This window comes from Mus musculus, chromosome 18, assembly GCF_000001635.26.
Source record: "Mus musculus strain C57BL/6J chromosome 18, GRCm38.p6 C57BL/6J".
Taxonomy (NCBI): Eukaryota; Metazoa; Chordata; class Mammalia; order Rodentia; family Muridae; genus Mus; species Mus musculus.
The window spans coordinates 15,362,609-15,389,326 of NC_000084.6; the positions used below are offsets into that span (position 1 = coordinate 15,362,609).

General features: G+C 39.7%; 1 long non-coding RNA gene across 2 annotated transcripts in view; it reads left to right on the plus strand.

Moving 5' to 3' along the window:
• The window catches only part of A830021F12Rik, a 53,190-nt gene that overhangs the window by 12,046 nt on the left and 14,426 nt on the right, over window positions 1-26,718 (plus strand). The window contains exon 5 of one of the 2 annotated variants that reach the window (XR_003952552.1): window positions 1,069-1,892. The exons of the other annotated variant lie outside the window; for it this stretch is intronic. This is a non-coding gene — a long non-coding RNA (RIKEN cDNA A830021F12 gene). Of the gene's footprint in view, window positions 1-1,068; window positions 1,893-26,718 lie in introns of those variants that run through there. 2 annotated transcript variants of the gene reach the window in all.

Here is a 26,718-nt window from a genome sequence, read left to right on the forward strand (position 1 = left end):
TTGAAGGTGCTCATTGTGGGTCCAGTAAGATGGAATAAGTGAAAAAGAGTAAGACATATTATCATGCAACTTCAATGCACTAGAGAGGAAGAACTGGAAAGACCTACAGGGCAGGGTGGAGTGGGGCAGGAAGACAAGCTGCAGGGGATTTGTTAGCTACAAACCAGACGTCTTTAAAATTTTCATAAACAGCAAAAGAAGGGCTGTCAGTATAAACAAAAACTAAGAGGTGGAGAGGGAGGGAGGGAGGGAGGGAGGGATAAAGGGCAGAAGTCCCAAGGTGATGGAGAAGGTCTGTTTGAGGGTCAGAACCAGCAAGGTATAAAGTACAAGGTACAAGCATCTCCCTACTCATATTGGAGCAGAGAGACTCACTGAGTGGCTTTTTTAGATATAAGAAATTGAAAGTACTCCATGTCTGAGCACATCAGGAAGAAACTGAGGGACTTGTTGCAGAAGCTGGAGGTTGAACTAACCAAGATTGTGTAACTTATGAGAGAACAAAACCTCATGTAAGGGATCCAAAGGCATCAAAGCTAAATACAGTTGAGGATGCAAGAAGGGACAATAGGTTTTCTTAGTAGCATCAGGTCACTAGGTACATATCTAAACCTAAGCACTGTCAAAATCAACAATGGCAGCACAAATCTGTTTTCCAGACATGTGAAATTTCTAAAATATTTATTAGAATAGGTGGGACTGGTTGGTTTTAGAGGAAGAGGGGAAATGGATGGAGATATTTAGCTTATGATCTTTGGTAGCACAAAGTTAATAGAACTATTAAAATGAGCTTGTTGTTTAATACATTTTTCCCCTGTGGTTGAGGATCAAATCAAGGCCCTCTGTAAGATAAGCATGTACTAAGCATGGTGGACCTCGAGGTGAAACACACATGGTTTTGAAAGGCAGTAGTTGAGTCCAACCTAGACTTTAATAACTAGCTGTAAGCCTGAGCTGAGTAAGTTCTGAGCTGTTCTAACACTCTAAGATGTTTACCTCCCAGCCAGGCCCCAATTTAGTTGTAGTTGTCTTGCCCTGGCTTACTCTTCTCCATGTGTGTTCTTACAGTGAACCTGTGGATGACCTGCGCCTTATGACTACTCTTGGACCTTCTGCTTCACGGTCACCTCGATTCTACCTTTTTTTGTGGTCCTTCTCCTGGACCCTCACCTGCCTTGTGGTGAACATCTTCTCCTGGCTCTTCTTCTTCAGACCCTTCACTGGGATTAGAAGTCCAGCCTTTCTATTTCCTCTGACCAGTCATTGGCTGTTGAGCCTTTATTAGCCAATCAGAGATAATTGGGGAACATTCTTGATACCACATTGATACAGGAGATTCTTCAATATTTAGGATGATGCCTGTGTCCAGTCTGTAACTAGATCTTAGGGCACAGAGATCAGCATCTGAATAAACAGAGCACAAGACCTTCCTCTAGCAGTGGTGCTGGATGGCGAGGTCACTGGCAGCTATGATCACATGACCTCATTCCAGACTGACAAGATGGGCATTTTTCAAATGGCAATTTTATGGTTGTTTTCCAGGGTGGTTATAGCTGCAGCTGAAAGATATTGTGAGGTCTAGCATCTTGCCCCATAGTAGCTACATGGCTCCAGCAGATCATTCGAAACAAGTCAGGGCAGCTTCAAAATTGAGGACATAGGGATGGACACCACCATCTAATGAGATAAACAGCTAAGTAATGTTTTAAGTGGACTTGCAAACAGGAGTGTTAAAAATTATTATGGCCATTTTGTAATAAACCTATCAGAACCCCCCTTTCTAAATGAAATATTTTCTCAAATAACAATTAACAAATAATTAACACATCCTTTTCTAAACCAACCATTGAGGAGGTCATTGGAGTTTCTGTTGAAACCATAATTCTGTATCTTTGGACTCAAAAAAGCCCAGATTAAAGACAATTTAAAAACTATTCTGTATTGAACATACAAAGACTTTCTCTGCCCTTAAATTGAATAAGAGATACTAAAAGAACATTTCATTGTATGAGTACACATAGTAAATCTAGAGATAATTTAGAGTAGGTGGAGGGATGCATATATGTCACTTGCAAATACCATGCTGCTTTATGTAGGAGACATGGATATCCATCCTCAGCTTCAGGACCCAAAAGTTCTGAAACCACCCAAAGGGAATTGGAAGGAATCTGATTGGATAAGCTTGATGAAGGCTGGTTCCTTGGCATAGAAGGCTGGCCTGTCCATTCCAAACCAAAATTGTTTGGTTTGCAAAGAGGCATGCATATAGAAGTTGGATAGAAAAATAAGCCACATGCCATAGACTTTACTGAAAAAATATATATCTATTTCTACTCTGGTTGCTTTAATACAGAGTCTTGATTATTGTATTCAGGCTGATTATCTTCCTGCTCCAACCTCCTGGGTACTGTGCTACAGATGTGAGCTATTGCATCTGGACTGTATTTATACTTTTAGAAGAGTCTGGCTGTAGTGTGGAGAAGGATTGGAGGGAAACAAAAACTGATGGGGGTCAACCGGTTGTATGGGCCCTTAACCTCAGCACTACTGACATCCTGAGATACATCATTATTGGTGAGCAGTGGAACAGTGTCCCATTCATTGTAGGATGTTTAGAAGCATCCATGACATCTACCCACACTAGATTCAAGGATCTCATTCCTGGTTGTGATAATCTCAAAAGATTGCTAGTTATTTCCTGGAATGCAAAGGCGAAGGCAAAGGCAAAGTCACTCTCATATCTCTCTCTCTCTCTCTCTCTCTCTCTCTCTCTCTCTCTCTCTCTCTCTCTCTCTGTGTGTGTGTGTGTGTGTGTGTGTGTGCATGTGTGTACAATTTTCTATTTGTTGGCTTGAGCCAAGCAGAGAAAGCATGAGTGGAAGCAATAGGGATTTAAGAGACCTTTCATTTGGCAGATTATTGAACAGGTAAGAGTTGGAGACGTCACATACAACATCAAGTTTGTCTGAAAAATCTGAGATTTTGTATCTAAGTACTCAGGTAGCATAGATCTGCAGAAATGAGGTTGTTCAGTGTGGCCCCAAACCCCCATTGCCTTTTTGACATCTCATATTACTTCTCTGTGAAGCCTGAGGCCTTTCCTTTGCTTGCACCTTCTGCCCCATAATATTCCCTATGCCCCACTCCAGTAAAAACATTTAACTCAGACCCCTTAGATTTCTTTAAATTGATCATCTTTCCCCTATCACTCATGTAAAGAAACAGAAAACACAAACACACAACATGTATTAGATTATCACAAATCCTATACGCTTCTTGGACTTTGTTGTTAGTTTTCTGTATATCTTTAGATGCTGTGATTAGGACTCACTTATGCAGGGGCTAGGGCAATAACTCAATTGATAAAATACTTATCATGCAAGTGTGAGGACCTAAGTTTGATGCTCAGAACCCAGGTAAAAAACATTCTGAATGGTGACATGCACTCGTGATGCCAACACAGGGGAAGACAGGGCAACGGAACCCTGGGCTCACTGACCAGCCACTGGACACGAATGAGCAAGTTTTAGGCCAGTGAAAAATTGTTTCAAAAACCAACATGGGCAATGCCTGCAGAACAATAATTTTTACTTCTGGCCTGTATACAGACACAAACAGAATCAGAGACACACATGGACACACCGTGCATAGACCTACAGATGCACTGACACACTCCTGCACACACTCACGGATGCACTCATATCAAGAAAGGATAGTTCACTGGGGTAAACCCCACCCCTGTCCCTTAGGAGAAACTATTTTCCAAGTTTCAATGCAATGAAAGAAAGAGGTATAGTTCCCTTTCTGCTTTTGTAAGTGGTAAGGACATCATTCCGAGGCTGGTTACACTTTCTTTGAAGCAATCAAGAGTTCAAGCAAGACTCGAGCCCCGGGCTACCTTGCCAGCAGAGTCTTGCCCAACACCCGCAAGGGCCCACACGGGACTCCCCACGGGATCCTAAGACCTCTGGTGAGTGGAACACAGCGCCTGCCCCAATCCAATCGCGCGGAACCTGAGACTGCGGTACATAGGGAAGCAGGCTACCCGGGCCTGATCTGGGGCACAAGTCCCTTCCGCTCGACTAGAGCCCCGGGCTACCTTGCCAGCAGAGACGCCTGACACCCGCAAGGGCCCACACAGGATTCCACACGGGATCCTAAGACCTCTAGTGAGTGGAACACAACTTCTGCCAGGAGTCTGGTTCGAACACCAGATATCTGGGTACCTGCCCTGCAAGAAGAGAGCTTGCCTGCAGAGAATACTCTGCCCACTGAAACTAAGGAGAGTGCTACCCTCCAGGTCTGCTTATAGAGGCTAACAGAGTCACCTGAAGAACAAGCTCTTAACAGTGACAACTAAAACAGCTAGCTTCAGAGACTACCAGATGGCGAAAGGCAAACGTAAGAATCCTACTAACAGAAATCAAGACCACTCACCATCATCAGAACGCAGCACTCCAACCCCACCTAGTCCTGGGCACCCCATCACAACCGAAAATCTAGACCCAGATTTAAAAACATTTCTCATGATGATGATAGAGGACATCAAGAAGGACTTTCATAAGTCACTTAAAGAATTACAGGAGAGCACTGCTAAAGAGTTACAGGCCCTTAAAGAAAAGCAGGAAAACACAGCCAAACAGGTAGAAATCATTAAAGAAAAACAGGAAAACACATCCAAACAGGTGATGGAAATGAACAAAACCATACTAGAACTAAAAGGGGAAGTAGACACAATAAAGAAAACCCAAAGCGAGGCAACGCTGGAGATAGAAACCCTAGGAAAGAGATCTGGAACCATAGATGCGAGCATCAGCAACAGAATACAAGAAATGGAAGAGAGAATCTCAGGTGCAGAAGATTCCATAGAGAACATCGACACAACAGTCAAAGAAAATACAAAATGCAAAAGGATCCTAACTCAAAACATCCAGGTAATCCAGGACACAATGAGAAGACCAAACCTACGGATAATAGGAATTGATGAGAATGAAGATTTTCAACTTAAAGGGCCAGCTAATATCTTCAACAAAATAATAGAAGAAAACTTCCCAAACATAAAAAAAGAGATGCCCATGATCATACAAGAAGCCTACAGAACTCCAAATAGACTGGACCAGAAAAGAAATTCCTCCCGACACATAATAATCAGAACAACAAATGCACTAAATAAAGATAGAATATTAAAAGCAGTAAGGGAGAAAGATCAAGTAACATATAAAGGAAGGCCTATCAGAATTACACCAGACTTTTCTCCAGAGACTATGAAAGCCAGAAGAGCCTGGACAGATGTTATACAGACACTAAGAGAACACAAATGCCAGCCCAGGCTACTATACCCGGCCAAACTCTCAATTACCATAGATGGAGAAACCAAAGTATTCCACGACAAAAACAAATTCACACAATATCTTTCCACGAATCCAGCCCTTCAAAGGATAATAACAGAAAAGAAGCAATACAAGGACGGAAATCACGCCCTAGAACAACCAAGAAAGTAATCATTCAACAAACCAAAAAGAAGACAGCCACAAGAACAGAATGCCAACTCTAACAACAAAAATAAAAGGAAGCAACAATTACTTTTCCTTAATATCTCTTAATATCAATGGACTCAATTCCCCAATAAAAAGACATAGACTAACAGACTGGCTACACAAACAGGACCCAAAATTCTGCTGCTTACAGGAAACCCATCTCAGGGAAAAAGACAGACACTACCTCAGAGTGAAAGGCTGGAAAACAATTTTCCAAGCAAATGGACTGAAGAAACAAGCTGGAGTAGCCATTTTAATATCGGATAAAATCGACTTCCAACCCAAAGTTATAAAAAAAGACAAGGAGGGACACTTCATACTCATCAAAGGTAAAATCCTCCAAGAGGAACTCTCAATTATGAATATCTACGCACCAAATGCAAGGGCAGCCACATTCATTAGAAACACTTTAGTAAAGCTCAAAGCATACATTGCACCTCACACAATAATAGTGGGAGACTTCAACACACCACTTTCTTCAAAGGACAGATCGTGGAAACAGAAACTAAACAGGGACACAGTGAAACTAACAGAAGTTATGAAACAAATGGACCTGACAGATATCTACAGAACATTTTATCCTAAAACAAAAGGATATACCTTCTTCTCAGCACCTCACGGGACCTTCTCCAAAATTGACCATATAATTGGTCACAAAACAGGCCTCAATAGATACAAAAATATTGAAATTGTCCCATGTATCCTATCAGACAACCATGGCCTAAGACTGATCTTCAATAACAACATAAATAATGGAAAGTCAACATTCACGTGGAAACTGAATAACACTCTTCTCCATGATACCTTGGTCAAGGAAGGAATAAAGAAAGAAATTAAAGACTTTTTAGAGTTTAATGAAAATGAAGCCACAACGTACCCAAACCTATGGGACACAATGAAAGCATTTCTAAGAGGGAAACTCATAGCTCTGAGTGCCTCCAAGAAGAAACGGGAGAGAGCACATACTAGCAGCTTGACAACACATCTAAAAGCCCTAGAAAAAAAGGAAGCAAATTCACCCAAGAGGAGTAGACGGCAGGAAATAATCAAACTCAGGGGTGAAATCAACCAAGTGGAAACAAGAAGAACTATTCAAAGAATTAACCAAATGAGGAGTTGGTTCTTTGAGAAAATCAACAAGATAGATAAACCCTTAGCTAGACTCACTAAAGGGCACAGGGACAAAATCCTAATTAACAAAATCAGAAATGAAAAGGGAGACATAACAACAGATCCTGAAGAAATCCAAAACACCATCAGATCCTTCTACAAAAGGCTATATTCAACAAAACTGGAAAACCTGGATGAAATGGACAAATTTCTGGACAGATACCAGGTACCAAAGTTGAATCAGGATCAAGTTGATCATCTAAACAGTCCCATATCACCTAAAGAAATAGAAGCAGTTATTAATAGTCTCCCAACCAAAAAAAGCCCAGGACCAGATGGGTTTAGTGCAGAGTTCTATCAGACCTTCAAAGAAGATCTAATTCCAGTTCTGCACAAACTATTTCACAAAATAGAAGTAGAAGGTACTCTACCCAACTCATTTTATGAAGCCACTATTACTCTGATACCTAAACCACAGAAAGACCCAACAAAGATAGAGAACTTCAGACCAATTTCTCTTATGAATATCGATGCAAAAATCCTCAATAAAATTCTCCCTAACCGAATCCAAGAACACATTAAAGCAATCATCCATCCTGACCAAGTAGGTTTTATTCCAGGGATGCAGGGATGGTTTAATATACGAAAATCCATCAATGTAATCCATTATATAAACAAACTCAAAGAGAAAAACCACATGATCATCTCGTTAGATGCAGAAAAAGCATTTGACAAGATCCAACACCCATTCATGATAAAAGTTTTGGAAAGATCAGGAATTCAAGGCCCATACCTAAACATGATAAACGCAATCTACAGCAAACCAGTAGCCAACATCAAAGTAAATGGAGAGAAGCTGGAAGCAATTCCACTAAAATCAGGGACTAGACAAGGCTGCCCACTTTCTCCCTACCTTTTCAACATAGTACTTGAAGTATTAGCCAGAGCAATTCGACAACAAAAGGAGATCAAGGGGATACAAATTGGAAAAGAGGAAGTCAAAATATCACTTTTTGCAGATGATATGATAGTATATATAAGTGACCCTAAAAATTCCACCAGAGAACTCCTAAACCTGATAAACAGCTTCGGTGAAGTAGCTGGATATAAAATAAACTCAAACAAGTCAATGGCCTTTCTCTATACAAAGAATAAACAGGCTGAGAAAAAAATTAGGGAAACAACACCCTTCTCAATAGTCACAAATAATATAAAATATCTTGGCGTGACTCTAACTAAGGAAGTGAAAGATCTGTATGATAAAAACTTCAAATCTCTGAAGAAAGAAATTAAGGAAGATCTCAGAAGATAGAAAGATCTCCCATGCTCATGGATTGGCAGGATCAACATTGTAAAAATGGCTATCTTGCCAAAAGCAATCTACAGATTCAATGCAATCCCCATCAAAATTCCAACTCAATTCTTCAAGGAATTGGAAGGAGCAATTTGCAAATTTGTCTGGAATAACAAAAAACCTAGGATAGCAAAAAGTCTTCTCAAGGATAAAAGAACTTCTGGCGGAATCACCATGCCAGACCTAAAGCTTTACTACAGAGCAATTGTGATAAAAACTGCATGGTACTGGTTTAGAGACAGACAAGTAGACCAATGGAATAGAATTGAAGACCCAGAAATGAACCCACACACCTATGGTCACTTGATCTTCGACAAGGGAGCTAAAACCATCCAGTGGAAGAAAGACAGCATTTTCAACAATTGGTGCTGGCACAACTGGTTGTTATCGTGTAGAAGAATTCGAATCGATCCATACTTATCTCCTTGTACTAAGGTCAAATCTAAGTGGATCAAGGAACTTCACATAAAACCAGAGACACTGAAACTTATAGAGGAGAAAGTGGGGAAAAGCCTTGAAGAAATGGGCACAGGGGAAAAATTCCTGAACAGAACAGCAATGGCTTGTGCTGTAAGATCGAGAATTGACAAATGGGACCTAATGAAACTCCAAAGTTTCTGCAAGGCAAAAGACACCGTCAATAAGACAAAAAGACCACCAACAGATTGGGAAAGGATCTTTACCTATCCTAAATCAGATAGGGGACTAATATCCAACATATATAAAGAACTCAAGAAGGTGGACTTCAGAAAATCAAATAACCCCATTAAAAAATGGGGCTCAGAACTGAACAAAGAATTCTCACCTGAGGAATACCGAATGGCAGAGAAGCACCTGAAAAAATGTTCAACATCCTTAATCATCAGGGAAATGCAAATCAAAACAACCTTGAGATTTCACCTCACACCAGTCAGAATGGCTAAGATCAAAAATTCAGGTGACAGCAGATGCTGGCGTGGATGTGGAGAAAGAGGAACACTCCTCCATTGTTGGTGGGAGTGCAGGCTTGTACAACCACTCTGGAAATCAGTCTGGCGGTTCCTCAGAAAATTGGACATAGTACTACCGGAGGATCCAGCAATACCTCTCCTGGGCATATATCCAGAAGATGCCCCAACTGGTAAGAAGGACACATGCTCCACTATGTTCATTGCAGCCTTATTTATAATAGCCAGAAGCTGGAAAGAACCTAGATGCCCCTCAACAGAGGAATGGATACAGAAAATGTGGTACATCTACACAATGGAGTACTACTCAGCTATTAAAAAGAATGAATTTATGAAATTCCTAGCCAAATGGATGGACCTGGAGGGCATCATCCTGAGTGAGGTAACACATTCACAAAGGATCTCACACAATATGTACTCACTGATAAGTGGATATTAGCCCAAAACCTAGGATACCCAATATATAAGATACAATTTGCTAAACACATGAAACTCAAGAAGAATGAAGACTGAAGTGTGGACTCTATGCCCCTCCTTAGATTTGGGAACAAAACACCCATGGAAGGAGTTACAGAGACAAAGTTTGGAGCTGAGATGAAAGGATGGACCATGTAGAGACTGCCATATCCAGGGATCCACCACATAATCAGCATCTAAACGCTGACACCATTGCATACACTAGCAAGATTTTATCGAAAGGACCCAGATGTAGCTGTCTCTTGTGAGACTATGCTGGGGCCTAGCAAACACAGAAGTGGATGCTCACAGTCAGCTAATGGATGGATCATAGGGCTCCCAATGGAGGAGCTAGAGAAAGTAGCCAAGGAGCTAAATGGATCTGCAACCCTATAGGTGGAACAACATTATGAACTAACCAGTACCCCGGAGCTCTTGACTCTAGCTGCATATATATCAAAAGATGGCCTAGTCGGCCATCACTGGAAAGAGAGGCCCATTGGACTTGCAAACTTTATATGCCCCAGTACAGGGGAACACCAGGGCCAAAAAGGGGGAGTGGGTGGGCAGGGGAGTGGGGGTGGGTGGATATGGGGGACTTTTGGTATAGCATTGGAAATGTAAATGAGCTAAATACCTAATAAAAAATGGAAAAAAAAAGAGTTCAAGCAATTAGAACGTCTTCCATGTAAAATAATGCAATATAGTAATGAGCTAAACTTTCATGCTTCTCTGTGTTTTAAGAAAAAAAGTTTGTTCATGTTAATGTATCTGAAATTCATTTTAAAATGAGTTTTATATGTACTATTGGTAAGTAGTGGACAGAGTTCTAAGATTGCTTGAATAATAGAAAATAAGACATGCTTCCAAGACAACGAAATGGGCCATAATAAAAACACAAGGAGAGATGTAAGAATGAGTGCAAGGGTGGGCATTAAAATAACATCTGACAATTACTTTTCATTTTGAACTGAGGTGAAGAAAATCAGAATTACAATACTCTTGTGATTAAACTTTGATGAGATGAAAATGTCATCATTGTTTGATGAGGATTTATTAGAGTTCAAAGAATATGAATGGTTTAACCACAATGCACCAACACCACAGGGCTGAATAATCTCCATTAGTATTTCTCAACTCTTTCTTGTTGCAGACCTCAGAGAGAACTGGGGAAATCTCAGTCCTCCCCTTCCCCACTTTGACTCTTTCCATGTTACCAGCTCTCTGGGAACATCTGGCTATAGATCAAGTCCTCCAAGATAAGGTGTGATATTGAAATTCTGGAGTAGCTTTCAAGAAGCATAGGCTGATATTTACATCCCTGCTCTAGCTTCATTACTAGTTGACAAATATTTTATTTTATTTTTAATGATGTCAGTATATGTTTATCTGTGTGGGCTTATGCACGAGTGCAGAGCTCTGTGAGGCCAGAAGAGAGCATCAAATTCCCTGGAGCTAGGGTTACAGATGGTTGTGAGGCACAATGATGCTGGGAAGTGAACTCTGGTGTTCTATAAAATATTAGTGCTCCTAACCACAGAATCATCTTCCCATCCCTTTATATATATTTATTTTATGAATTTTAGATAAAATTTCTAAAATTTATATCTGTATATATACATATATTTTTAGAATTTCCTCAGAGAAATGAGCAAGTCTTGCTTTTACCCAACATTGCTTGTTGAGCATCAGGATGTAGAAGGAAGATCCTTTTTTTGTCCTTTGGGAAGCTCTTCCCTTTTAACATGAGGTTTTGACAATTAAAGTTAGGTCTCCAGTCTGCCTCAGATGTTACACAGGCCGGTTCTCTCTGAGGCATTAATTGCAACACAGAACAACAAAACTTATGATATTGACTTAGTAGGGGAACATTTTGAAAGGGCAGGGTGTGTGTGTTGTCTCTGTGTGTGTGTGCATGCATTGTTCAAAGGACAATCTTGAGGCCACTCCTCAGGCATCTTCTACTTTGGTTTGAGACAGGATCTTTCAGTGGTCTGGAATTGCCACTGTGGCAATGATACAATTTGACTTATTCAAAATTATCACTAACTGTGGTGGTTTGAATAGGTATAGTTGCCATAAACTAATGTGTTTGAATACTAGTCCCATGGAGAGGTGGCCTTGTTGGAGTAGGTGTGCCTTTGTGGGGTTGGGCTTTGAGCGGTCCTATGCTCAAGTTCTGCCCAGTGTGATACACAGCCTTTTCTTGCTGAAATCTTAGCTCCATTTCCAGCATCATGTCTGCCTGTATGCTACCATTCTTCCTGCCATGATGATAATGGACTTAACCTCTGAAAGTTTAAGGTAGCCTCAATTAAATGTTGTACCTTATAAGAGTTTCCATAGTCATGGTGTCTCTTCATAGCAATAAAACCCTGACTAAGATGCTAACATTTTCCAGAATGTTGCTTATTTCCAAATACCTTTCTTGAGGATCCTTCCAGTCTCCATCTTCACCACAGAACTAACGCTGTCCCACAACCCTCCATACCCAAACTCTGCCTGGAGAGAGCTGGTCTCCCAGGAGTGCTCTCACTCCTAAGCCTACAGGTGAGACCACCACTTTTGCTCCAATAATTTTCCAAAGAGGGACCTGCTAGGAGTGCCAAGGGCAATGGAACAGCAGAAGAGCTGGGTGCAGGATCATTCAGGTCTCCTACTATGCCCCAGAGCTAAGGATGTCCAACAGCCCTCTGTACCCAAATCCTGCTCAGGAGAGAGCTGGTCTCCCCAGGAGTGCTGACACACCTAAGAACAAAGGCTCACAGGCCCTTGGAGGGACAAGCTCCAGTGAGAAACAGAACAACTAACACCAGAGGTAACTAGATGGTGAGAGGCAAGTGCAAGAAACTAAGCAACAGAAACTAAGGCTACTTGGCATCATCAGAACCGAGTTCTTCCACCACAGCAAGTCCTGGATACCCCAACACACTGAAAAAACAATATTTGGATTTAAAATCACACCTCATGATTCTGATAAAGGATTTTTAAGAAGGACATAAATAAACCCTTTAAAGAAATACTGGAGAACACAAGTAAACAGGTAGAAAACCTTAAAGAGGAAACACAAAAATTCCTTAAAGAATTACAGGAAAACGCAAACAAATAGGTGAAAGAATTGAAAAAAATCATCCAGGATCTAAAAATGGAAGTAGAAACAATAAAGAAATCACAAAGGGAGACAACTCTGGAGATAGGAACCCTAGGAAAGAGATCAAGAGTCATAGATGCAAGCATCACCAACAGAATATAAGCCATAGAAAAGAGAATCTCAGGGGCAGAAGATACCATAGAAAACACTGACACAGCAGTAAAAGAACCTAAAATATGCAAAAAGTTCTAAAACACAAACACTCAGGAAATCCAGGACACAATGAGAAGACCAAACCTAAGGATAATAGGTATAGAAGGGAGTGAAGATTCCCAATGTAAAGGACCAGTAAATATCTTCAACTAAATTATAGAAGAAAACTCCCTAACCTTAAGAGAGAGATGCCCATGAACATACAAGAAGCCTACAGAACTCCAAATAGACTGGACCAGAAAAGAAATTCCTCCTGACACGTAATAATCAAAACACCAAATGCACTAAACAAAAAAAGAATATTAAAAGCAGTAAAGGAAAAATGTCAAAAACATCCATAAAGGCAGACCTATCAGAATTTTACCATATATCTCACCAAAGACTATAAAGCCAGAAGATACTGAGCAGATGTCATACAGACTCCAAGAGAACAAAAATGCCAGTCTAGGCTACTATACCCAGCAAAACTCTCAATTACCAAAAATTGAGAAACCAAGATATTCCTTGACAAGATGAAATTTACACAATATCTTTCCACAAATCCACCGCTACAAAGGATAATAGATGGAAAATGCCAACCAAAGGAGGGAAAATACACCCTAGAAAAAGCAAGAAAGCAATCTTCTTTCAATAAAAACCAAAAGAAGATAGCCACACAAACTTAATTCCATTGCTAACAACAAAAATGACAGGAAGCAACACTCACTTTTCTTTAATATCTCTTAACATCAGTGGACTCAATTCCCTAATTAAAAGATATAGACTGGATACATAAATAGGACCCAGCATTTTACTACATACCAGAAAAACATCTCAGTGACAAAGACAAAATACCTCAGAGTAGAAGGCTAGAAAACAATTTTCCACCTGCCCAGGAGGGCTTTGCTGGCGCACCTGGGGGAGCCATCTTGGTTTCTGGATCCCTCTGAGACTAGTCTGCACAGGTGAGAGTTTGGACTACAGAAACTAACAGCTTCTGGGACAGGCAGAAGTGACATAGCTTCTGAGACAGACCCCGTTTCGGGGCCTCAGACATCTGAACACCTTCCCTGCCAGAGGAGAGGTGTCCACCCTTCCAGGGAGGACTTTGCTGGAGCACCTGGGGGAGCCATCTTGCTTCTCATATCCCTCAGAGACTAGTCAGTGTTGGTGAGAGTGTCGACTACAGAAGCTACACAGCTTCTGGGACAGGCCCTGTTTCAGGCCTTCATCTTCTGCCAGGAGGCAAGTCAGAACGCCAGATATCTGTGCACCTTCCCTGCAAGAGGAGAGCTCGCCTGCAGAGAATACTTTGACCACTGAAACTCAGGAGAGAGCTGGTCTCCCAGGTCTGCAGATAGAGGCTAACAGAATCACAGGAGGAACAAGCTCTAACCTCAGACAACTATAACAACTAACTCCAGAGATTACCAGATGGCGAAAGGCAGACGTAAGAATCTTACTAAGAGAAATCAAGACCACTCACCATCACCAGAACCCAGAACTCCCACCTCAGCCAGTCCTGGGTACCCCAACACACCCAAAAAGCTAGACCTGGATTTAAAAGCATATCTCATGATGATGGTAGAGGACATCAAGAAGGACTTTAATAACTCACTTAAAGAAATACAGGAGAACATTGCTAAAGAGTTATAAGACCTTAAAGAAAAACAGGAAAACACAACAAAACAGGTGATGGAATTGAACAAAACCATACTAGACCTAAAAAGGGAAGTAGACACAAGAAAGAAAACCCAAAGTGAGGCAACACTGGAGATAGAAACCCAAGGAAAGAAATCTGGAAACATAGATGCGAACATCAGCAACAGAATACAAAAGATGGAAGAGAGAATCTCAGGTGCAGAAGATTCCATAGAGAACATTGGCACAATAATCAAAGAAAATGCAAAATGCAAAATTTTCCTAAGTCAAAACATCCAGGAAATCCAGGACACCATGAGAAGACCAAACCTACAGATAATAGGAGTAGATGGGAATGAAGATTTTCAGCTTAAAGGGCCAGCAAATATCTTCAACAAAATTATAGAAGAAAACTATCCAAACCTAAAGAAAGAGATGCCCATGAACATACAAGAAGCCTACAGAACTCCAAATAGACTGGACCAGAAAAGAAATTCCTCCCGACACATAATAATCAGAACAACAAATGCACTAAATAAAGATAGAATATTAAAAGCAGTAAGGGAAAAGGGTCAAGTAACATATAAAGGCAAGCCTATCAGAATTATACCAGATTTTCACCAGAGACTATAAAAGCAAGAAGAGCTTGGACAGATGTTATACAGACACTAAGAGAACACAAATGCCAACCCAGGATACTATACCCAGCCAAACTTTCAATTACCTTAGATGGAGAAACAAAAGTATTCCACGACAGAACCAAATTCACACATTATCTTTCCATGAATCCAGCCCTTCAAAGGATAATAACAGAAAAAAAAAACCAATACAGGGATGGAAACCAAGGCCTAGAAAAAGCAAGAAGGTAATCCCTCAACAAACCTAAAATAAGACAGCCACAAGAACAGAATGCCAACTTTAACAACAAAAATAACAGGAAGCAACAATTACTTTTCCTTAATATCTCTTAATATCAATGGACTGAACTCCCCAATAAAAAGACATAGACTAATAGACTGGCTAGACAAACAGGACCCAACATTTTTCTGCTTACAAAAAACCCATCTCAGGGAAAAAGATAGACACTACCTCAGAATGAAAGGGTGGAAAACAACTTTCCAAGCAAATGGTCTGAAGAAACAAGCTGGAGTAGCCATTCTAATATCTAATAAAATCGACTTTCAACCCAAGGTCATCAAAAAAGACAAGGAGGGGCACTTCATACTCATCAAAGGTAAAATCTTCCAAGAGGAACTCTCAATTCTGAATATCTATGCTCTAAATACAAGGGCAGCCATATTCATTAAAGAAACTTTAGTAAAGCTCAAAGCACACATTGCATCTCACACAATAATAGTGGGGGACTTCAACACACCACTTTCACCAATGGACAGATCATGGAAACATAAACTAAACAGGGACACAGTGAAACTAACAGAGGTTATGAAACAAATGGATCTAACAGATATCTACAGAACATTTTATCCTAAAACAAAAGGATATACCTTCTTCTCAGCACCTTATGGTACCTTCTCCAAAATTGACCACATAATTGGACACAAAACAAGCCTCAACAGATACAAAAATACTGAAATTGTCCCATGCATCCTATTAGATCACCATGGACTAAGGCTGATGATCTTCAATAACAAAATAAATAATATAAAGCCAACATTCACGTGGAAACTGAACAACACTCTCCTCAATGATACCTTGGTCAAGGAAGGAATAAAGAAAGAAATTAAGGACTTTTTGGAGTTTAATGAAAATGAAGCCACAACATACCCAAACTTATGGGACACAATGAAAGCATTTCTAAGAGGAAAACTCATAGCCCTGAGTGCTTCCAAAAAAAAAAAAAAAACAAAAAAACAAAAAACAAAACAAACAAACAAACAAAAAAACTAGAGAGAGCACACATTAGCAGCTTGACAATACACCTAAAAGCTCTAGAACAAAAGGAAGCAAATTCACACAAGAGGAGTAGAAGGCAGGAAATAATCAAACTCCAGGCTGAAATCAACCAAGTGGAAACAAGAAGAACTATTCAAAGAATCAACCAAAGGAGGAGCTGGTTCTTTGAGAAAATCAACAACACAGACAAACTCTTAGCCAGACTCACTAGAGGGCACAGGGAAAGCATTCTAATTAACAAAATCAGAAATGAAAACGGAGACATAACAACAGAGCCTGAAAAAATCCAAAACATCATCAGATCCTTATACAAAAGGCTATACTCAACAAAACTGGAGAACCTGGATGAAATGGACAAGTTTCTAGACAGATACCAGGTACCAAAGTTAAATCAAGATCAGGTTAAAGGTATAAACAGTCCTATATCCCCTAAAGAAATAGAAGCAGTCATTAATAGTCTCCCAACCAAAAAAAGCCCAGGACCAGATGGGTTTAGTGCAGAGTTCTATCAGACCTTCAAAGAAGATCTAATCCCAGTTCTTCACAAACTATTCCACAAAATAGAAACAGAAGGTACTCTACCCAACTCATTCTATGAAGCCACAGTTACTCTGATACCTAAACCACAAAAAGGCCCAACAAAGATAGAGAACTTCAGACCAATTTCCCTTATGAATATCGATGCAAAAATCTTCAATAAAGTTCTCGCTAACCGAATCCAAGAACACATCAAAACAATCATCCATCCTGACCAAGTAGGTTTCATCCCAGGGATGCAGGGATGGTTCAATATACGGAAATACATCAACGTAATCCAGTATATAAACAACTCAAAGACAAAAACCACATGACCATCTCGTTAGATGCGGAGAAAGCATTTGACAAAATCCAACACCCATTCATGATAAAAAGTCTTGAAAAGATTAGGAATTCAAGGCCCATACCTAAACATGATAAAAGCAATCTACAGCAAACCAGTAACCAACATCAAAGTAAATGGTGAGAAGCTGGAAGCAATCACACTAAAATCAGGGACTAGACAAGACTGCCTACTTTCTCCCTACCTATTCAACATTGTACTTGAAGTCCTAGCCAGAGCAATTAAACAACAAAAGGAGATCTAGGGGATACGAATTGGAAAGGAAGAAGTAAAAATATCACTTTTTGCAGATGATATGATAGTATATATAAGTGACCCTAAAAATTCCACCAGAGAACTCCTAAGCCTGATAAACAGCTTCAATGAAGTAGCTGGATATAAAATTAACTCAGACAAGTCAATGGTCTTCTTGTACACAAAGGATAAACAGGCTGAGGAAGAAATTAGGGAAACAACACCCTTCTCAATAGTCACAAACAATATAAAATACCTTGGCATGACTCTAACAAAGAAGTGAAAGATCTGTATGATAAGAACTTGAAGTCTCTAAAGAAAGAAATTAAAGAAGATCTCAGAAGATGGAAAGATCTCACATGCTCATGGATTGGCAGGATCAATATAGTAAAAATCGTTATCTTGCAAAAGCAATCTACAGATTCAATGCAATCCTCATCAAAATTCCAACTCAATTCTTCAAGGAATTAGAAAGAGCAATCTGCAAATTCATCTGGAATAACAAAAAACCTAGGACAGCAAAAAATCTTCTCAAGGATAAAAGAACCTCTGGTGGAATCACCATGCCTGACCTAAAGCTGTACTACAGAGCAATTGTGATAAAAACTGCATGGTACTGGTATAGTGACAGACAAGTAGACCAATGGAATAGAATTGAAGACCCAGAAATAAACCCACACACCTATGGTCACTTGATCTTTGACAAGGGAGCAAAAAAACCATCCCATGGAAAAAAGACAGCATCTTCAACAAATGGTGCTGCCACAACTGGCAGTTATCATGAAGAAGAATGCGAATTGATCCATTCCTATCTCCTTGTACTAAGGTCAAATCTAAGTGGATCAAGGAATTCCACGTAAAACCAGAGACACTGAAACTTATTGAGGGGAAAGTTGGGAAAACCATCGAAGATATGGGTACAGGGGAAAAATTCCTGAATAGAACAGCAATGGTTTGTGCTGTAAGATCGAGAATCGACAAATTGGACCTAATAAAATTGCAAAGATTCTGCAAGGCAAAAGACACTGTCAATAAGACAAAAAGGCCACCAACAGATTGGGAAAGGATCTTTACCTATTCTAAATCAGATAGGGGACTAATATCCAATATATATAAAGAACTCAAGAAAGTGGACTCCAGAAAATCAAATAACCCCATTAAAAAATTGGGCTCAGAACTGAACAAAGAATTCTCACCTGAGGAATACCGAATGGCTGAGAAGCACCTGAAAAAATGTTCAACATCCTTAATCATCAGGGAAATGCAAATAAAAACAACCCTGAGATTCCACCTCACACCAGTCAGAATGGGTAAAATCAAAAATTCAAGTGACAGCAGATGCTGGCGAGGATGTGGAGAAAGAGGAACACTCCTCCAGTGTTGGTGGGATTGCAAGCTTGTACAACCACTCTGGAAATCAGTCTGGCAGTTCCTCAGAAAACTGGACATAGTACTACTGGAGCATCCTGCAATACCTCTCCTGGGCATATATCCAGAAGATGTTCCACCTGGTAAGAAGGACACATGCTCCACTATGTTCATAGCAGCCTTATTTATAATAGCCAGAAGCTGGAAAGAACCTAGATGCCCCTCAACAGAGGAATGGATACAAAAAATGTGGTACATTTACACAATGGAGTACTTCTCAGCTATTAAAAAGAATGAATTTATGATATTCCTAGCCAAATGGATGGACCTGGAGGGCATCATCCTGAGTGAGGTAAACCAATCACAAAAGAACTTGCACAATATGTACTCACTGATAAGTGGATGTTAGCCCAGAAATTTAGAATACCCAAGATATAAGATACAATTTGCTAAACGCATGAAACTCAAGAAGAACGAAGACCAAAGTGTGCACACTTTGCCCCTTTTTAGAATTGGGAACAAAACACCCATGGAAGGAGTTATAGATACATAGTTTGGAGCTGAGATGAAAAGATGGACCATCTAGAAACTGCCATATCCGGGGATCCATCCCATAATCAGCTTCCGAACGCTGACACCATTGCATACACTAGCAAGATTTTGCTAAAAGGACCCAGATATGGCTGTCTTTTGTGAGACTATGCTGGGGCCTGGCAAACACTGAAGTGGATGCTCACAGTAAGCTATTGGATGGATCATAGGGCCCCCAATGGAGGAGCTAGTGAAAGTACTCAAGGAGCTGAAGGGATCTACAATCCTATAGGTGGAACAACAATATGAACTAACCAATAGCCCCCTTTGAGCTCGTGTCTCTTGCTACATATGAATCAGAAGATGGCCTAGTCGGCCATCAGTGGAAAGAGAGGCCCATTGGTTGTGCAAACTTTATATGCCTCAGTACAGGGGAACGCCAGGGCCAAGAATTGGGAGTGGGTGGGTAGGGGAGTGGGTGGGGGAGCGTGTGGGGGACTTTTGGGATAGCATTGGAAATGTAATTGAAATAAAGACCCAATAAAAATATGGAAAAAAATAATAGTGGGAGACATCAACACCCCAATCTCATCAATGGACAGATCATGGAAGCAGAAACTAAACAGAGACACAGCAAACCTAATAGAAGTTATGAACCAAATGGATTTAACAGATACCTATAGAACATTTCACCCTAAAGCAAAAGAATATTCCTCCTCAGCAACTCATGGTACCTTCTCCAAAATTGACCATAAAATCAGTCACAAAACAGGCCTCAACAGATACCAGAAGAGAGAAATAATCCCATGCATCCTATCAGAGCATCATGTACTAAGAATGGTCTTCAATAACAAAAAAAATAAAAACAAAATAAAACAGAAAGCCCACATAAACATAGAAGCTGAACAGCACTCTGCTCAAAAATAACTTGGTCAAGGAAGAAATAAAGAAAGAAATTAGAGACATTTTAGAGTTCTATGAAAATGAAGCCATAATACATTTGTACTTATGGGACACAACGAACGTAGTGCTAAGAGCAAAACTCACAGCTCTGAGTGCCTCCAAAAAGAAGCTGGAGAGAGCATACACTAGCAGCTTGGAGTACATCTGAAAGATCTAGAATAAAAAGAAACAAATACACTCAAGAGGAGTATATGGCAGGAAATAATCAACTCAGGGCTGAAATCAACCATGTAGAAACAAAAAGAACGATACAAAGAATTAACACAACCAGGATCTGGTTCTTTGAGGAAATCAAAAAAGATAGATAAACCTTTAGCCAGAATAATTAGAGGGCACAGAGACAGTATCCAGATTAACAGAATAAGAAATGAAAAGGGAGATATAACAATAGAAACAGAGGAAATCCAAAAACATCATTAAATCCTGCTACAAAACCTCTACTCAATAAAAACCTGGAAAATATGGAAGAAATAAACAATTTTCTAGACAGATACCAGGTATCAATGTTAAATTCGAATTAGATAAACCACGTAAACAGTCCCCTAACCCCTAAAGAGATAGAAGCAGTCATTATAAGCTTCCCAACAACAATAACAACAACAAAAAACCCAGCACCAGATGGGTTTAGTGCAGAATTCTATCAGACCTTCAAAGAAGACCTAAAACCAATATTCTTCAAACTATTCCACAATATAGAAACACTACCCAATTTGTTCTATGCAGCCACAGTTCTGCTCATATTAAACCACACAAAGACCCAACAAAGAAAGACAACTTGAGACCAATTTCTGTTATGAATATTGATGCAAAAACACTCAATAAAATTCTTGTAAACTAAATTCAAGAATACATCAAAATGATTATCCATCATGATCAAGTAGGCTTCATCCCAGGGATGCAGGGATGGTTCAATATACAGAAATCCATCAATGTACTCCACTATATAAACAAACTCAAAGGAAAAACCATATGATCATCTTATTAGATGGTGAGAAAGCATTTGACAAAATCCAACACCCCTTCATGATAGAAGTCTTGGAAAGATCAGGAATTCAAGGCCCATACCTAAACATAGTAAAGTAATATACAGAAATGAGTAGCCAACATCAAACTAAATGGAGAGAAACTAAATCCCACTAAAATCAGGAACTAGACAAGGCTGCCCACTCTCTCCCTACCTATTCAATATAGTACTTGAAGTCCTAGCCAGAGCAATTAGACATCAAGAGGAGGTCTAAGGGATACAAATCGGAAAGGAAGAAGTCAAAATATCACTATTTGCAGATGATATGATAGTATACTTTCATGACCTCAAAATTCCACCAGAGAACTCGTACAGCTGATAAACATCTTTAGCAATGTGGCTGGATATAAAATTAACTCAAACAAATCAGTAGCCTTCCTTTACTCAAAGGATAAACAGCTGAGAAAGAAATTAGGAAAATGACACCCTTCACAATAGTCACAAACAATATGAAGTATCTTGGTGTGACTCTAACCCAACAAGTGAAAGATCTATATGGTAAGAACTTCAAGTCTCTGAAGAAAGAAATTGAAGATCCCAGAAGATGGAAAGATCTCTATGGTCACTTCATCTTTGACAAAGGAGCTAAAACTATCCAGTGGTGAAAAGACAATATTTTCAACAAATGGTGCTGGTTCAACTTGAGGTCAGCATGTAGAAGAATGCAAATTGATCTATTCTAATCTCCTTGTACAAAGCTCAAGTCCAAGCTTATCACAGACCTCCATATAAAACCAGATACACTGAAACTAATATAAGAGAAAGTGAGGAAGAGTGTTGAACACTGGACACAGGGGACAATTTCCTGAGCAGAACATGAATGGCTTATGCTCTAAGATTAAGAAATGACAAATGAGACCTCATAAAATTGTAAAGCGTCTGTAAGGCAAAGGATACTGTCAATAGGACAATACAGCCACCAACAGATTTGGAAAATATCTTTACCAACACTACATCTGATAGAGGGCTAATATTTATTATATACTAAAAAATTCCAGAAGTCAGACTCCATAGAACCCTACTAAAAAATGTGGTACAGAGCTAAAGAAAGAATTCTCAACTGAGGAAACTCAAATGGTTGAGAAGCAACTAAAGAAATGTTCAACATCCTTAGTCATCAGGGAAATGCAAATCAAAACAACCCTGAGATTCCACCTCACACCAGTCAGGATGGTTAAGATCAAAAGCTCAGATGACACTAAATGCTGGCCAGGATGTGGAGGAAGAGGAACACTCCTCCATTGCTGGTGGGATTGCAAGCTGGTACACCACTCTGGAAATCAGTTTGGCCATTCCTCAGAAAACTGGACATAGTAATACCCGAGGACCCAGGTATACCAGTCCTGGGCATATGCCCAAAGGATGATCCAACATGTAATAAAGACACATGCTCCACTATATTCATACCAGTCTTATTTATAATTGCCAGAAGGTGGATAGTACCCAGATGTCCTTTAACAGAGGAATGCATACAGAAAATGTGGTACATTTTCACAGTGGAGTACCACTCAGCTATTAAAAACAATGAATTAATGAAAATCTTAGTCAAATGGATGAAACTAGAAAATATCATCCTGAGTGAAGTAACCCAGTTACAAAACAACACACATGCTATGCACTCCCTGATAAGTGGATATTAGTTCAATAGCTGGGACTTCCCAAGATAAAATTCACAGACCACATGAAGCTCAACAGAAAGAAGACCAAAGTGTCTTCTTAGAAGGGGGAGCAAAATACTCATGGAAGGAAATACGGGGACAAAATGTGGAGCAGAGATTGAAGGAAATGCCATTCAGAGAATCCCCCCCCCCCCCGCGGGGATTCATCACAATATACAGACAGCAAACCCAGATACTATTGCAGATTCCAAGAAATGCTTGCTGACAGGAGCCTGATATAGCTGTCTTCTAAGAGGCTCTGCCAGAGCCTGAGAATTACAGAGGTGGATGCTCACAGCCAACCATTGGGCTGAGCACAGGGTTCCCAATAGAGGAGTAGGAGAGAGGACTGAAGGAGCTGAAAGGGTTTGCAACCTCATAGAATGAACAACAATATCAACCAACCAGACCTCCCAGAGCTCTCAGGAACTAAACCATCAACCAAAGAGTACACATGGAGGGACTCATGGCTCCAGGCGCATATATAGGAGATGATGGCCTTGTTGGACATCAGTGGGAGGAGAGACCCTTGGTCCTATGAAGGCTCAATTCCCTAGTGTAGGGGAACGCCAGGGCAGGGAGGTGGAAGTGTGTGTGTGTGTGTGTGTGTGTGTGTGTGTGTGTGTGAGCACCCTCATAGAAGTAGGGGGAGGGAGGTTGGGATAGGAGGTTTCTGGTTTAGAAACCAGGAAAGGGGATAACATTTGAAATGTAAATAAATAAAATATCCAATAAAAAATTTAAAGAACAAGGAAAAAACAATTAGAAAACAAATACCTTGCTTAATATTTCATGTGTAGGTATTTAATAAATAAATTCACCAAATTTTTCTATGGGTCTCTGCACAAAGAGCTGCTAATTTTGAGCAAAAATGTAGACGATGCATGATGGAATTAGTTTTTAGTTTACTCTTGCTCACCAAAGAAAGTTACTCTGGCTACTCAGAATCCCCTTTCAAAACACTTTGTAAGCTTAGGTAGTTTATCTTTGTGGAATTTGCACTTGAGGCTTTAATCTTCTAGCAGCGGACGTTGAAGTGATAATGAGAGATTAGGTCAGGAGCAACTGAAATGTCCCTTATACTGTAATCTCAGTTGATATGAAAAATCAAAGGCTTGCAAAGAGAGATAGTGAAAGTTGGAGCTAGTGGAACCTCAAAGTGCCTTAGCTCAGAGTCCCCAGAGGGGTGGGTCTGGTAGCGGAGAGGTGAGGACAACTGCCAGGGTTAAAATCTCCCTTCTGCCCCCTACTAGTCCTATGACTGAACACTCTGATTCAGTTCCCTTTTATATCTGCAGAATGGAAAAAAGCTACCGTGTAAGGTATCCATAAAAGATGAGAAACCATATACTAGTTGCACTGTGAGTGTTCATTTGTCTTTATTATTGAACTATTTAAGCCTTTAGCAATAGCTGCTGTTAATCTTCATCTGTAGCCTTTTCAATACTAACAAAGCTGTATTTTAAGAAGTGATACTGGTAATATTTTCTCAAGGAAAATAAACACAGTTTCCTAAATTATCAAAAGTATAAGTAAGTTCTCTGTAGCTGCTCACCTTATTCCATTTTGTAAAATATTTTCTAAGGTCTATAATTTTCCTGGTTCTCAGTATTTAATTTATTGCTTCATGGTGGTATGGCAAAATAAATTCTCCTTGAATGCATAATACATGCATCCCTCTACATGCATGTATACATACATACATACATACATATTACATGTATACATGTATGTGTGTGCATGTGCATGCACTTGAGCATGTATGCCATTAAAGATAAATATGACTGCTGAGAAATTGGGTGGGTAGGGCTGTGAGAGATCTGCATTAGACACAGGAGAGCCATACAGATGGTTGGAATTGATAAACTGGTTCCAGATTTTGCTTTTCTACTAAGTATAATGTGAGGTCATTTGCTAAACACTTGTTTTCTTCATTTTTGGAGATGATAATAATAGTGATGCTCACCTTGTAATGGTCCTTGAGGTAAAATGATTGAAAATAATATATAAATTCTATAGCCATTCATATATGTTTTTATAGTTGCTAGTTATTCTAATTCATTTTTATCTTTTCCTTTTTACCCTTGGGTAATTCTTTCTTTCTTTCTTTCTTTCTTTCTTTCTTTCTTTCTTTCTTTCTTTCTTTCTTTCTTTCTTTCTTTCTTTCTTCCTTCCTTCCTTCCTTCCTTCCTTCCTTCCTCCCTCCCTCCCTCCCTCCCTCCCTCCCTCTCTCTCTCTCTCTCTCTCTCTCTTTCTCTCTTTCTTTCTTTCTTTCTTTCTTTCTTATTAGATATTTTCTTTATTTACATTTCAAATTTTATCCCCTTTCCTAGTCTTCTCTCTGAAAATCCCCTATCCCCTCACTCCTCCCCAGGTAATACTTTCAAGACATTGTCCTCCTCTATGATGAATGATCCTTTGAAAAGGAAGAAGAAAAGCAGGCTGCCTTGTCAGTTTCTTCACTCACACGCCTAAGTATTGGATTGTTTCATGGATTCATCCACACCTGCACCCATGCACATACATGTCTGCTCATGTACTCATCTCATAGTTTGTGGGCACTGGGCATTTGTTATCTCCATGATACATAAAAATATTATTGTGAATGCCATGGTTTCTCAGAGATTTCAGAACTCGTGGAGGTAGAAGAACCCAATTCATCATTTTAAGTCTTCAGTGGCTACTTAAAACCCAGACAAGAAATCAGTGGGAAACCCAAGAAATGGTAAGAATTAGTTCAGGTGACATTGCCTTGGACATTTCCCAGATTGAATAATCAACAACAACAAAAAAATAGGTTGACATTTCTACTGCAAGCTTTCTATGCTTGTTAAAATATTTTGCTTGCTGAAGTATTCAACTGAACAAAATTTCATCTAACATCTGGCCATTGTATAAACTCATCAATGAAAACATGTCTTGTTGCCACCACATTGGGTATAAATTTTAGAAATCCAATTAGTGTTACATTCTTTGTGTGCACTTTTCTTTCTCTTTTCTGTTTCAATTAATTTTGAGCTCCTACCAGGAATTATAAGAATTCAAGTATTTAGCACATATATCTCAGCTGCACAAAGCAGCCAGGTTGAAGAATAGGACTTTATAGCATTTCCTCATGCTTCTAAGATACTCTTTGTCCTTGTAATGCATAGTTACACAGTGGAGTGTCAAGCCTCTTAGAGCACATTGGTGAGATCACTGGGAAAGAGAAGTGCACAGGATAAAGAAGACATATTCACAGCCACTAAGGAGCTGAGAGGGGGTGTCAGGCACCATGTTTCCCCTTAATATGACAAGTCCTGTGATACACACACACACACACACATTATATATATATATATATATATATATATATATATATATATATATATATATATATATTGATTTAGCTAGCAAAGATTATTCACCCATCATATTGGTTGCACACTCCATAAATGACTATCCCCAGCCTTGCACTGGAGGGCTATAGCCACTGCAACTTGAGGAGAGCTTTAAACCAAGAACTCAGGGGGTGCAAATAAGTGCTCACTGAGCTAAGTACTCAGCACCCATCCAACTGGGTGGACAGGATTTGCTGAACACTCTGAGGGTAGACCATTTACTTAGCACTGCCAGTCAGTTGTTGGAGTCCTCGAATTTAGTCTCACTGTGATGGTAGCTGATATCCTATAGTCTACTTTGTAGATGTGGACATCATGGGTGACATGTGTGCAAACCTAGTTTTCACTGTCTGTTTCAGGCTCTACCACAGTATAGATTCTCCAGGCTTTCACAAGGTATGGATGACTTTATGGAATCTACCACCATTTGGTGTGGTG